The sequence below is a fragment of the Lutra lutra genome, chromosome 4 (assembly GCF_902655055.1).
Source record: "Lutra lutra chromosome 4, mLutLut1.2, whole genome shotgun sequence".
Taxonomy (NCBI): domain Eukaryota; kingdom Metazoa; phylum Chordata; class Mammalia; order Carnivora; family Mustelidae; genus Lutra; species Lutra lutra.
The window spans coordinates 63,770,048-63,777,481 of NC_062281.1; positions in this window are offsets into that span (position 1 = coordinate 63,770,048).

The following is a 7,434-nucleotide window of genomic DNA, read 5'->3' on the forward strand; positions in this document are numbered from 1 at the left end:
CCCACTGAAGAGAAAAACGTGCCAAATCCATTATCAGTGGGCTGATGCAAATCTTGGGGGGATATCTGTGCTAACATGCGAGAGAGAAACTCATCTCATGTGCGTAACAGTAGCCGATGTTTATAAATGAGCATGAGCCCTGTGAGATGGTACCCTTGCGCTCGCCATCTGCAGAGACGGAAATCAAGGCTTAAGAGTCAGGAAGTGGTGCAGCCTTCATCTCCAAGGGACAAAGCCAGGTCTGCCCACTCCACCGCCCGGCTTCCTATGAATCCTGGTAAGGACATGGCCCTTTTCTATCAGTTATCCCTATATCAAAGCAAACAATGACCTACTTTTAAATATTCACATGGGACATTTAAGACCAGAATGGGTGTTCCATGGTGACCCTAACTTCTAAGCTGTTCTGTCCCATGCCTAGCCATGGTGATATTGACTGCTTAGGAGTTCTCTTCACCCTTTATCCGTGGTCCGTGGCTTTCAAAGTGGAACAAATTCAATATGGAACAGATGCCCCATCCAGAGGGAGGCTCCCAGCTGTAGCAGAGTCCTTTGAGAAAGAGCCATAGTGCAGGTGGAAAGGCAGTGACAGATTTTCCTCTGGGGACTCCTCGGCTGCGTTGACCAGAGCTGAGTAATTTATCCTAATGGGAATGTGCCCTGTTGTTTTAGGATTGTTTTAGTTCATGTTAATTAAGTCAGAACAATGGTCTTTTGAAAAAATCCGGGCTCATCCTGTAATTAGGCAGCCTTTCTTTGACTGCTAGTTCATTCTACAATCAAACGGGAAAGCAAGACATCAGGAACTCATGTGATGACGATTTTTTCACTAGTTGAATCCTTCGAAATAAGTACTTTGTTCTTCCAGCTAACATAGCAGCAAAGGAAGGTAATAATGGTTTTGTGTTGTTTTGTTTTGTTTTGGGGTTTGTTATTGTTTTTGTTTTTGTTTTGCCCTTTTCTAACAGTCACTCCAAAATGCCCGCATGCCAAATAGCACTTAATGTGTACCAAGCAGGCCACAAGGTTTGGATCATCCTGATCAGGTTCCAGAGCTCAATTTTTGGAAAATGGAGTCAGTTTACAACATCCTTCTTTAGTAATTCCCTTAAGCTCTCTTGTGTTTATTGAAAACATGTATCTCATCTTTTTTTTTTTTTTTTTTTTTTTTTAAAGAAAGCTTTACACCCAATATGGTGCTTGAACTCAAGACCTTAAGATCAAGAATCACATGCTCTGGGGCACCTGGGTAGCTCCGTGGGTTAAAGCCTCTGCCTTGGGCTGAGGTCTTGATCCCAGGTTCCTGGGATAGAGCTTTCTGCTCAGCAGGGAGCCTGCTTCCACCTCTCTGCCTGCCTCTGCCTACTTGTGATCTCTGCCTGTCAAATAAATAAAATCTAAAAAAAAAAAAAATCACATGCTCTACCGACTGAGCCAGTCAGATGCCCCTTAAATATGTATTTTAAAAATTCTTAAAGATAATTTGAGTCGCTTATAACAATAATTTTTAAAAAGACTAAGGCAGTCAATTTAGAAGACTAACCATACATAAAAGTAGGGTGAAATTAAAGCTCTGGGCTGATACAATTACACTGGCTGGACATTGCTCGAACATAACACCTACAATACGGATTTTGGAGTTGGACAAACTTGTTTTGTCTGCCATTTCCTCATTTGCATAATGTCGGGCAAGTCATTTCATATCTGAGATTTAACATTCTCATCCGTGAAATAATGTCATAATTATGTAGGGTGTGATGAGGATTAAATAAAATGAGATAACTTCCATTCTGGGTGATACTTATGAAAGCCATTTCCTTTCTCTTGTGAGTCACGCAAAGCGAGAATTAGGTCGGTTTTATTGTTGCTATCTATCCTTTCAGGGTTCTCAAGAAGTGTGATTCCTGTATCAGCAGTGTCAATATCACCTGGGGACTTGTTAGAAAGGCGACTTCTCCAGCCCTACCCAGTATCTCCTGAATTAGAGATTCTGGGGGGAGGGGCCCACAATCCATATTAAAATTTGAGAAATATGGCTGTATTGGATTTCTCTAACTTGGCCCTACAGCGTAGCAATGGGTGAAACTGAGTAAGTAGCTGGGTGACTGGGCAAAATCCCAAAAGCTGTCTTTTAGAAGGAACCATTAGAATGCAGACTACAGGCACACTAGAGCTCTTCCTTGAAACAATGGATATCAACAGAACACAGTTTTGTCATTTTACCGTTGGAAATAACAGAACTCCTTCTGCAGCTCGTACCGGATGGATGGAATTTAGAAGCCTTCTATGAGTTAGTTCCTCTGGTTATATTTCTTTTCCCAATCTGAGTCTAAGTCTAATGATAAATATCATCTGTTCAATCATTAGAGGTTTTTTTAGGTTGTTTTTTGTTTGTTTTGGTTTTTTGGTTTTAATGTATAAATAGGGACATCTGAACCCTGGAAAAATAACTAGGCTCAAAGTAAAGTGGTCTTCCTGATATTGATGGAGCTCTTAATGGGCCCTCGGGGCGTCCTTCTAGGACTGGGGGAAGTTGCTATTTGTAATGAACAAAGCTATCAAAGCAGACAGATGCTCCGGACCTCTATGACGCTTGCACTGGGTTCAGCCTCAGGGCCATAAAGTCATGGCACCCTTTGTACCCAAGCAGTGCAGGGCAGGGTGGGCCTGGGAGGAGCTGCCTTCACTACGTGATAGAGATAAGGTCACAAACACTGTCCTAGACCACCGATTATCTGCGAACCTAATTTGGACATCATGGATTATATAGTATTTCATTCAAAGATTTTAAGTACTTTGAGAGTTATTTATGACTTCTTAGGGGCAGTAATCACACCCAACTGTGATTTCTTGAGCGCTATCCAAAGTTCAGAAGAACAAATTTCTATACTGAATTCTTTCCATAGAACCAGTTAACTAGAACATAGTATTGCAGCACTTTTTTTGTTGACTGACATACGTCAAAAGGGAATAACCAAAACCCTTAAGGAAGAAGAGTGTTAAAATAATATAGAGATAAACTACCTCATCGAAAGTCTCTTCATAGAGTATGGCAATCTCATAGAAAACGATAGTTTTCTGGATTACCCTAAGAAGTTATACAAAAGATACAAAGCACATGAAGCTTTCTTTTATTGTTGCAAAGAATTCTTACTTTATTTTTTTGTTGAATTAAAGTAACATTGATAAAATGCAATATTTTGAAATGACATATTTAGCCCTAATCACAGCAAAAGTAGAGAAGGTGGGATGCCTGGGTGGCTCAGTGGGTTAAAGCTTCTGTCTTCAGCTGGGATCATGATCCCAGGGTCCTGCATGGGGCTCTCTGCTCAGCAGGGAGCCTGCTTCCCTTCCTCTCTCTCTGTCTACCTCTCTGCCTACTTGTGATCTCTGTCTGTCAAATAAAGAAATAAAAAATCTTTAAAAAAAAAAAAAGAAGTAAAGAAGTTTCAGGGAGAAGATTGTGGTTTTATGTTTGCATACGTTCTCGGGATGAAGTATGCTTTCACTGTCACTTTTTTGTCTTATCTATCTCAAGATTTTTGTAATCTCATATATTAAAAAGTGGGATAAATTGTGTACATTTTCACGTATAAATTCTATCTATACACTCATGAAATTTGATTTGGATTCATTTCTAGCATGGTACTTTGGGTTGAAAGCAGTTTGCTATCAAGAAAATATATATAGGGACACCTGGGTGGCTCAGTGGGTTAAAGCCTCTGTCTTCAGCTTAGGTTATGATCCCAGGGTTCTGGGATCGAGCCCCACATCGGGATCTCTGCTCAGCGGGGAGCCTGCTTCCTCCTCTCTCTCTCTGCCTGCCTCTCTGCCTACTTGTGATCTCTGTCTGTCAAATAAATAAATAAAATCTTTTAAAAATGTATATATAGGGGCGCCTGGGTGGCTCAGTGGGTTAAAGCCGCTGCCTTCGGCTCGGGTCACGGTCCCAGGGTCCTGGGATCGAGCCCCGCGTCGGGCTCTCTGCTCAGCGGGGAGCCTGCTTCCTCCTCTCTCTGCCTGCGTCTCTGCCTACTTGTGATCTCTGTCTGTAAAATGAATAAATAAAATCTTTAAAAAAAAAAAAATAAAAAATAAATAAATAAATAAAAATGTATATATATCAGGGACGCCTGGGTGGCTCAGTCCATTAATCAGCTGCCTTCCACTTGGGTCGTGGTCCTGGGGTCCTGGGATTGAGTCCCACATCGGGCTCCCTGCTCAGTGGGGAGTCTGTTTCTCCCTCTGCCCCCCCCTCTCTCTCATGAATAAATAAATAAAATCTTAAAATATACATATGTAGATATATATCAAAAGCATTGAAAGTCCATTCTTGATTTTTACAAATGGTTTAAGAATGCCACGTGCTCTTGCACTTGCTCTCACGGTATATATCTACATATATCTACAGCCATTCTTTGTAAAATGCTAGTAAAAATAACAGGTAAGATTTTAGAACCAAGTATGAAGCTCTTTCCTCATTGTTAACCAGTTAGACGAAGCAAGACAACTAAGAAGGCAACACAGTCCACCCGCATCCCTTTGAGCTTGTTTTTGACATAGCAGCATTTTTCCTTGGCAAAGCTTTTCTCAACCTCTGACTGCTGGAAGACTGGGAGTACCTGAATGAGGGAAGGGGGGCAGGAGTCCTCTTGGTGAATTCCACTCTTGTGGATTATCTGATTTAAAGGTGACAGAGCCAAATTCTTCAATTTGATTTTGAAACTCTTCTACTAAAAATGGGCAAGGTGGGGCGGGGAGTCTGCTTCTCCCTCTTCCTCTCCTGAGCAGAGAGCCTGATGTGGGACTCGATCCCAGGACCCTGAGATCATGACTTGAGCTGAAGGCAGTGGCTTAACCCACTGAGCCACCCAGGCACCCTATTTTTAACTTCTTTTTTTTTTTTTTTTAAGATTTTATTTATTTGACAGAGAGATCACAAGTAGGCAGAGAGGCAGGCAGAGAAAGAGAGGGGAGGAAGCAGGCTCCCTGCGGAGCAGAGAGCCCGATGCGGGGCTCTATCCCAGGACTCTGGGATCATGACCTGAGCCGAAAGCAGAGGCTTTAACCCACTGAGCCACCCAGGTGCCCCCCTATTTTTAACTTCTTGATGAACCTCCATACTGTCTTCCAGAGTGGCTCTTCCGCTGGCATTCCCACCAACCATGTAAGAGGATTCCCTTTCTCTGCATCCTCGCCAACATCTGTTGTTTCTTAACTTGTTTTAGTCATTCTGACTAGTGTGAGGTGGTATCTCATTGCTTTGATTTGTATTTCCCTGATGCCGAGTGATGTGGAGCATTTTCTCACGTGTCTGTCGGCCATTTTTATGTCTTCTTTGAGAAAGACCTGTTCATGTCTTCTGGCCATTCCCATTCTTAAATACCAAACCCCCTCAGCTACAAATACATCCCTGGACAAGCCCAAGGCAAGTTTATTCCCTTAGCAGGAGGGCCTGAAATTTTCCCAGGTGACTGGAAGCCTAGGGCTGGGCAGTCAAGAGCAAGCTTGAGATGGGATTCCAGTCTTTTCCATTTGGCAGATGGGAAGGCTGAAGGTCCTGGAAGGACTAGTGCTGAAGATAGATAGTGCACAAATACAAAAACCAGAGCCCCTTTTGGCTGTCCCCAGCTCTGGGAGCTTGCCAGTGAAGTTTGAAAGATGACCTTTGAGCATGGCTGCCAGGAACTTTGATACAAATTGCCTCAGAGACAACTAGCTGGTTCAGTCAGTAGAGCATGCGACTCTTGATCTTGGGGTTGTGAGTTCAACCTCTATGTTAGGTGTTAGACATTACAAAGTAAAAAATTAATAAACTTTTTAAAAGGAAAGAAAATGAATTGCAAAGGCCTCTCCTGGTTCACTAGTTGCCAAGGTATTTACATGCAATTTTTTTTCCCAAGGAGTGGCAGGATTTGAGTGAAGAGAAATACAAATGAAGAAATGGGTGTTCAGGGATGCCTGGGTGACTCAGTCAGTTAAGCATCTGCCTTTGGCTCAGGTATGATCCCAGGGTCCTAGGATCGAGCACCACATCGGGCTCCTTGCTCAGTGGGGAGCTTGCTTCTCCCTCTGCCTGCTGCTCTCGCTGCTTGTGCTCTCTATTTCTCTATCAAAAAAAAAAAAGAAAAAAAAGAGAAAGAAAGAAAGAAAAAAGGGAAAAGAAAAAAGAAGAGAAGAAAAGAAAAGAAATGGGTGTTCATAACCTGTATCACTTGAATAACAAATAAAAAATGTTAAGAGACACTAAAAAAAGGGAGTCTAGGGACGCCTGGGTGGCTCAGTTGGTTGGGCAGCTGCCTTCAGCTCAGGTCATGGTCCCAGCATCCTGGGATCGAGTCCCGCATCGGGCTCCTTGCTCAGCAGGGAGCCTGCTTCTCCCTCTGCCTCTGCCGGCCATTCTGTCTGCCTGTGCTCGCTCTCTCTCCCTCTCTCTCTGACAAATAAATTAAAAAAAAAAAATGGGAGTCTGTATGTGAATAATATTAATCGCAGAAACACTTCAGCACAGAATAGGGGAATTCTGAGAAAGGTAATCCCACAACCAAGGTCGGTCATCCGTGGGGTCTATCAGTCTGACTTAAAGACTACTTTCAGATGTAAAATGAGACGGGTGGGTTTGTGGCTACCGATGTCCACTTATTCATCCTGTGCCTGGCCCCTAACTTTCTAATAATAGATAACAAACTCCAAGAATAGATAACAAAGATCACAAAGACCAAGAATCCATATTTTGAAAGAAATACAACCAGCCATTCATTTACCAAGTTTGATGTTTTTAACTCCTGAAGAGAAGGAGTTTGTTGGTAGTGAAGGGGTCTATATCAAGCTAACGCCTGAGTTTCTCTAACTTGCCTAAAGATCCCTAATAGGGATGCCTATTAAACCTCGGTCCCCTGAATCCTCCTCCGAAACACTGACTCCCGGTCCTGGGTAAGGTGAAGATCTAGGAATCTGAACTTTTTATGAACACCCAGATGGTTCTTACCAGAAGTTTGGGAAATGTCTTTAAAAACATTTTGTGCCATTGTTGTAGTATATACTCTGAATAGTAAATGCTGAGGGGCACGGGTGGGGAGGGCAGGAGGGATGCTCCAAACCAGGCATTATTTTTCTAAGTATCTCAGGAAGGCTTTCTGGGTCTCAGAGGCTTTTAAAACTGCCATGTAGGAATGAGAAGTGGTGGGAGCCACTGGGTGGCTCAGTGGGTTAAAGCCTCTGCCTTCAGCTCAGGTCATGATCTCAGGGTCCTGGGATTGAGCCCCACATCAGGACTCTCTGCTCAGCAGGGAGTCTGCTTCCTCCTCTCTCTCTGCCTGCCTCTCTGCCTACTTGTGATCGATGTCTGTCAAATAAATAAACTCTTTAAAAAAAGGGGGGGGGATGAAAAATGAAAAGTGGCATGTTCTCCCAATCGAGCCAGCCAGGTACCCC